At 42.6% G+C, this 7,282-nt stretch overlaps 1 protein-coding gene across 3 annotated transcripts in view; it reads left to right on the top strand.

Annotated features, from left to right (window-relative positions):
- CAMK1D (calcium/calmodulin dependent protein kinase ID) overlaps positions 1-7,282 on the top strand; it is a 225,514-nt gene that overhangs the window by 207,589 nt on the left and 10,643 nt on the right. The gene's annotated exons all lie outside the window — the stretch shown is intronic.

The following is a 7,282-nucleotide window of genomic DNA, read 5'->3' as shown; positions in this document are numbered from 1 at the left end:
CTTCAACTACCTGAAGGGAGGTTGTAGCCAGGTGGGGGTTGGGCTCTTCTCCCAGGCAACCAACAATAGGACAAGAGGACATGGGCTCAAGCTCTGCCAGGGGAGGTTTAGGTTAGATGTTAGGAAGAAATTCTTTACAGAGAGGGTAATCAAGCATTGGAACAGCCTACCCAGAGAGGTGGTGGATTCACCATCCCTGGAGGTTTTTAAGCAGAGATTGGATGTGGCCCTTAGTGCCATGATGTAGTAATTGGAGTTGGATCAGGGGTTGGACTTGATGATCTTGGAGGTCTTTTCCAACCCAATCAATTCTATGATTCTATGATTCTATGATTTGGTGCTTTTATTGAAAAAAAACCCCGCCTTTGTCATCCAGTTTTTCCTGGAAGACTGTGATGGACTTTAATCTCATGCACCAACCTGTTGAGTATCTGTGTAAGGATTAGTAAAATGCTGAATTGTGTATGTTGACTGTAGTGCAGCAGTGGCACATGACAAAATGATTGAACCCAGAAATCGTAGCTGGGGGCCAAAGGTCAAATTCTGCAGGTGTGCAGAAGGCTGGATATCAACCTGCTCGTGAGGTCCTTGCCAAGGTGATATCGGAGCCCTTTAGAGCATCCCATGAAGCAGGAAATCCTCATCTGTGTTTCACAAACAGTCCACCTCCTGCTTGCAGTAAGGAGCTGGTTCCACATGCTGGTTTTCCTCTTGTTGAATGGAAGAGATAGGCTAGAGAGGGATGAGTTGTGTGAATTAGCAGTAGCAGTGCTGTCTCTCTGCAGGGCCTACAGAAGAGTACTTGATCTGACTGCATTTGTAATTTAGACCTCCCTAAAGTGCTTTAAATTAGATGATGCCTTTTCATATAAGTGACTTTATCAACGTTACTCAAGGTTTGTGTAGCTGGAACAAGAGTGGGTCATTTACTTTTGACCAGCTCTGAGTGACTGAGAGCATCATCCCACACTACCACCTGCACCCTCACATGGGCTCTGAGTCCAGGTCTTTTAGGGAAGGGAATGTTATATATGAGGTGAGATATTATTTTTGTTGTTGTAATAGCAGAAACAGAAAAAAGTCAATGGCATGACATTTTCTTCCCATGTGCATATTAGACTGTTTTTATACTATACATTTGCCCCAAATACCATTTCCTCTTGTACTGTTTGTGTGACAAAAAGAAAATCTGAGAAACAAAATCCAGTTTTTGGGAGATGAAGAAAAATCTGAGCTTTGGGAATTAAATATTACAGAACTCAATATTAGAAATGCAGAATAAACAATGGGAATGCAACTCCCAGCAGGGAGTGAGGTGACCATTTGTACAACTCAAAGGCAAATTTTCCAAAGCCTTACATCCAAGATACACAAAACGAATGAATCCAGCTCCTGGCCCTGCTACATCTGTGTTGGTTGCTGGAGTGCAACAAAGAAACGTGGCACTTGCAGCACACACAGCTTTTGGGCCCTCCAAAAGGAACAAAATGATAAAAGTATTTTCATTCCTTTTTTTTTTCTTTTTTTTTTCTTTTCTTTTGCATGTCATGGCCAAGGGCCAATGGAAACTCACAGACTGCTCCATAATTCTTATTATTTTCTACAGAATTCATTCTTTGATGTGAAAACAATCTCCCAAGAGGGTCTTCCCCCATTTCTGTGTCAGGGGGTCTTCTTCAGCCAGGCTGACTTTGCCAGATAGTGGTTCATTTGAAGGGCTGCTTCCCAGCCATGTAAAGCACAGCTGAGGGTCACCATTCGAAATGTCAGACATGCAAATGGCACTGCAGTAGGGAGGTTTCAGATATGCACCATGTTTCCACCCCACATCCCAAATCCACCTCCCCTTGACACAGAGGCAGTATGTGCCAGTGTATTATAGGACAGGGAGCCTGGAACTAGATGATCTCTAAGGTCCCTTTCAACCCAAGCCTTTCCATGATTCTGTAATTCTGTGACAGTTGTGCAGTGGAAGCAAAGCAGGGAGGTTTACAGAGCTGTGGCTTCAGATCTGCCTCTGTCCTCACCACTGTGCTCGTGAGCAAAACTCAATGGCTCATTCCCCCTTGCTCTGCAAAGCTTCCTGTGACACAGATGTTGCTGTTATGGACCTCTCTGGAGAGTGGTGCAGTGATCTTATGGAGGGTTTGGATACTGCAGTCATAAATACCTTTTTGGATAATCTAGGCTACTTACCCAAATGTTATCTGTTATTTCAGAGGTAGTGATGGGATCTCCTTTTGCCAAAGCATTGCTCAAGAATCATTTTCCACACAGATTGCTTGTATCAGGAAATAGTGAGGTTTTTGCTGTTTCTTCTCTCATTCTATCCATTACATCTGTTGCAATGGCATTCTCTCCTGCTCTTGGAAGGAGGGAAAGGCCTTTTTGGTGGAGGAGGAGTAGATCTTTGCGTTTCCCCTCAATGGTCATCTGTGTCCTTCTCTCAGCCTGGTCGTATTTAAGTTTCCAGGAATCTGGTTTGAGTTCTTCTCATGATTCCACCTTTTACAATGGGGGCATCTCACACCACCTTCTCAGATGAGCATGTGTTTTTCAGTGTACCCATTTTCAGCCCCCATTAGCCACATCACCTTCCACAGTGCTGACACAGCATTGTCTTCCCTGTGAGTTATCCATGGTAGTGAGGTACCTAAGACTATTGGCTTAGTGGGAAGAGGTGATCAGAGCAGACTTCAAGGGGCCCCATAAATTATTTGCTTTTCCAAAGTGCTCACACTGCAAGTAGCCCTTAATGGCATCTCATAAAAAGCACTTCCTTTGTCTGCACAAACAATGCAACTGGAGAAGCATCTTCAAACCCCAGCATTGTCATGAAGTGAAATCCCGATTCCACTGAAGTTGATGGGAGTTCTGCCAGACTCTAGTGAGATTTGGGGTTTGTCTCCTTGTCTCACCAGCAAAACACAGACCTACCTGAGTCACTGGTGCTGTGCAACTGGTGGATAATTAACACAGATGATGAATGAGCTCCACGTAGTAACATTTTCCAGCTTTCTCTTTTTCTTCCTCCTGTGGTATCTTCCCTTACAGTATCAGATCTTTGCATTAAGCCACAAATTAGGAAGAAAACTATCGAATCAGGAGTACTCAACACTTATTTTGTAAGTTATCACAATATCCGATTGTGATAAAAGTGGTTAGCTGTGCATGACATTGCCATGAGGCTTTGTTGTTTCTTATGTAACATTTAGGAAGAACAAGCCAATTCCAAAATACGCCTCTTATTTTTATTACTATGTTTTTATTTAAAACTTCCAAACAGGGCTTGCAGGAACTGGATCTTGCAAGATATTACATTTATGCCTTTAAGGTTAATAATCTCTTTGAATTTTGGAAAACTTCTCTAGAATAGACAGATATTTGCGTGATTAAATGTGTGCACAGGAACAGACCCTGGTAAAAGTAAATACTTCTTCCCAATGGCCAGCTTTTCTGTGCTGTATCTGCTCCCCACATGCCTGCATTTACGTGATGTTTTGCTATTTATAATCAAATGGCCTTGGCAGAGGGACGGTATGCTAAACTCAGAGTTGGCAGAAAAGGAGGCTAATAATTGCAGTGAACTATGGTAGCTGAAATAGTACAATATGTGAGATTTGCTGGTATAATGATTCCACCCCAGCCTGTACAGTCCATTTATTCAGATTTCTCCAGCTTAATATACAGGTGACTTATGCTTTCCACTGGAAAAGTTGCTTATTTTTTAGTGTATCTTTCAGTGAGGTTTGCACTATTCATGGTGTGTTGCAAAGGTGCAGTGTTCTGCTTGATTGTTCCACTGATGACTTTTCAAAAAGGGCATGGAAAATAAAGGTAACTACAGAGTGGAGTGATTTTGCTGCAGCTTGATACATTTTAATGTTTCCCTGGCTCATATTAATGACAGCAATTAAGTTTATTAAATATATTGCCATGTCAGAACCCACATCCTGTTTAGGGCAGTGGCTCAGTCTGAGGTGATTAAGGGTGAGCAGCAGAAACCTGAGAATCTGTAGAATCATAGAAACACAGAATATCCTGAGTTGGAAGGGACCCACAAGGATTATTGAAATGTGCTCCCTGTCAGGTCAGACTGGGCCCTGCAGAGCCAAATTCAGCCTCCAGGCTCAGGTCAGAAGGAAAGAAGAGAGTGCTCAGAGGGCAAGGACAAAGTCCAACATTTAGGAAGCTAATACAGAAGTTGGAAGGGGTGCAATGAATATGTTGCTTCCCTTTTTGGACTGCATAAGGGACAGGGAGGTTGTGGCACCAGTTAGGCACCTGTGTCTGCAGGTACGAGCGTGGTCCTCGCCTTTCCCCGTTGCTTGTGCAAAGGGAGAGAGGATGCTTGGGACGTGCCGACGTCCATCCACGCCTACACTGAAGAATCACAAAGCTTTGGCAAGGGCTGAGCCTCTGCAAATTATGGCCGTGACCCTGAGTGTTTATTATGTGCCAGAGAGCACAATCCAGATAATAATTTCCACCCAGGGAAAGGACGTGGTTTACAGAGAGCTCAGTTCTCAGACGGTATTGTTTGAAGTGCGAAAAGGCCTTCCTGAAGGGAGCTGCTGATGTTTACAACATTAAATCAAACTCTTATCGAGTTCATCCCTGCACTCTATTTATTTTGGAACATCACTGATACAGTACGTGTGTGTGTATATTTATACACCCACATGCATGTACATGGAGATATAGATATATATAATGTGTGTGTGTGTACATATAGAAGAGTTATGATCCATCAGCATTATCCATTACAGCTAACTCCATGTTTCCTGTCATCCTACTGAAGAGCATTTCCAAGCACTGTTTGGCCAGCACAGCGTTTGAGTTGGCTGCCTTCAGTGTGAGGGCTCAGAAAATAATGGTAGATGAAAGACTTCGCCTGCTGTCGTGGGCAGGAGAATGAGACATATGCTTGCAGCATGCTAATAAAGAACTGGCCAAAAGGAAATTTACTGGTTTTGTCTTTGCTGGAGGTTCCCCTCAAAGCTTAGAAGTGGTATGGACAGATAAATTGGTGTGATAAGGTTGAACTCAGCTAGAGAGCTAAAATAAATTAGATACTGTGAAATAATATTTGATCATTAGATTAGATTCCTCTCATGTGCAGCATGAGATTTGTTATGCTTATTCATGAGAAATATCTTTCTTAGTTTCAGTGGACGCATTTGGGACGAAGAGTCATGACTCTTACTATCCAGTTCCTTCCCCCAAACCATTGTTAGGATGTAGCTGCAAAACTGGAGTCCTGAGAGAAAAGCCAGGTTCCACTTAGACTAATCAGTCCCTGCTCGCTTCTGGATGATGCTTAGCATGATAGCAGATGATGCATTATTCTGATTAGTTTAATTTTACTTCCGTATGTGTGTGTGGTAGGTAGAAGCAATATCTTTTACTGGGCCAGCTAGTACAGTTGATAAAAACAAACTTCAGTGCTGACACAGTTAACTTCAAAGTTAACTGCAAAGCCAGGAACTATTGCTCAGAGTTTGACTAGATATGCATCAGTTTGATCAGCTCGAGTTGATTATTGTTTCTCGGTGAAAATGGAGATGATTCCTGCAGGCAAAGGATATGTTGGGAGGGAAAAAGAAAGAAAGAAAGAAAGAAAGAAGGGTTCTAAGGTGTTTTTGTCCTAAAAGGAAAAGCAAGATGGTTTATACCCTATGGAGTTAGAGAGTTAGGGAAAGGGGGAAGGGTAATTATAACATGTGCAAAAACCTGTTAAATATCATTCATTATCTTCTCAGTAAGGGAACTAAAGTTCATGATTAAATACATTCAGTATAGATGTGATGATGGTCATGATACCCACCTCAGGGTAGGTGCCCAAAAGCTTATCTCATTTCTCAAACTCTACCAGTTAAGGGTATAAAAGATATGGCTTCTCCCTGCTCACGTCCACCTCTTGTGTGTCCTCGAACCACCACATCTCCAGCAAAACACCAACAAACAGCGAAAGGGTGTTAACATTGGTCTTGTTTTCCAAGAAGTAAAGCTATACTATAAACACTATAACACCACAAGTGTTATTTTATAAAAGTTTCCAAATCCTCCGAGTGCAAAATACAGTATAAAAGCACAGTCCTCATGTTACAGAATCACAAGATTAACAGGATAGTTATTCAGAGGCAGGTTGGGGAACAATCCCACCCCTGGCTTTGGCAGGGGCTATGTTTTGAGCCACACTGTTCAGCATACCAGCACATGTTTGAACAGATCCTGCTGCACTAAATTACCCCAGAAGGGCTGTTATTTTGCTCTAATTAAAGGTTAGCATCTGCAAGGTGCTAATGCTTAGCTCTAGGATGGTCACACCACTGTAGCATCTGAGGGCTTCACAGGCTTGTCTGTCCATCCTCTTGTGAAGTAGACAAGTACTATTCTGCCTATTTGGAAAACGCCCAAATACCAATACTATTTTCCTGGAATTACAAGAATTGCATAGTGAATATAGAGTTAGGGGTGGTAGAAGACAGTTTGGGAACTATTGGAATCAGCAGTTTCTTATTGAAACCACCAGCATTTCAGAAAATGACCCCTGAACCAAAAAAAAAACCCAAATATAGCCTGTACTGGAGCTACACATCTGATAGAAAGTTTCATATGGCAAAAACGCATTTTCGAGTCCTTGTGGAGACTGGCAAGAACAATCTTTTGGAAGAGCTGGCAAGGGTATCATGCCCCAAGAACTTGTTCCAAAATAAAATCTGACAAGTGGAAAATAGGATCTGTGCTTATAGAGCTTGTTAACCAACTTGTTCATAAAGGAAAATGCATCATTAGCTTTGGAGGAAAAATGTTCTTTGCAAGTGTAAGTGAATTTTCTCTCTTGGTCTTTTTGATCAGTTACTGAATGGATGGTTTGGCTTGTAGCTGTCCACATATTAAGCTGTCAGTTTAGTTTTCTCCTGAGATCTGTGGTATGACGGCCAGTGATCCCAGCTGGTATGTGTTGAGAGCACCTGCCTTCACCAAGGAGGTGTTTCTGCAGAGAGCAGAGTGCTCTTGACATTTCAGAGTGACCCTGACTAGTAGTTTGCATTCCCACTGGGAATGGGAATACACTCTGCTAGAGCCTGTCTGGGAGTGTATGTTGCATGGGATCCACCAGGGTCTGTGCTGAGCCTGGCAGTATTCATTGTGCAGGACAGAGGATGAAACAGTGACTGCATCACTAAGCTTTTAGTTGCCTGGCCCCAGTGGGAAATCCAGACCAGCTTGGCTCCCTGTTACTGGGAGAGGTTATGAGAAGGAATCATCTTCACAG

This window comes from Empidonax traillii, unplaced genomic scaffold (assembly GCF_003031625.1).
Source record: "Empidonax traillii isolate 1590-97213 ecotype Southwest subspecies unplaced genomic scaffold, ASM303162v1 scaffold785:size696563, whole genome shotgun sequence".
Taxonomy (NCBI): Eukaryota; Metazoa; Chordata; class Aves; order Passeriformes; family Tyrannidae; genus Empidonax; species Empidonax traillii.
This window is presented reverse-complemented; position numbering and strand designations above follow the sequence as displayed.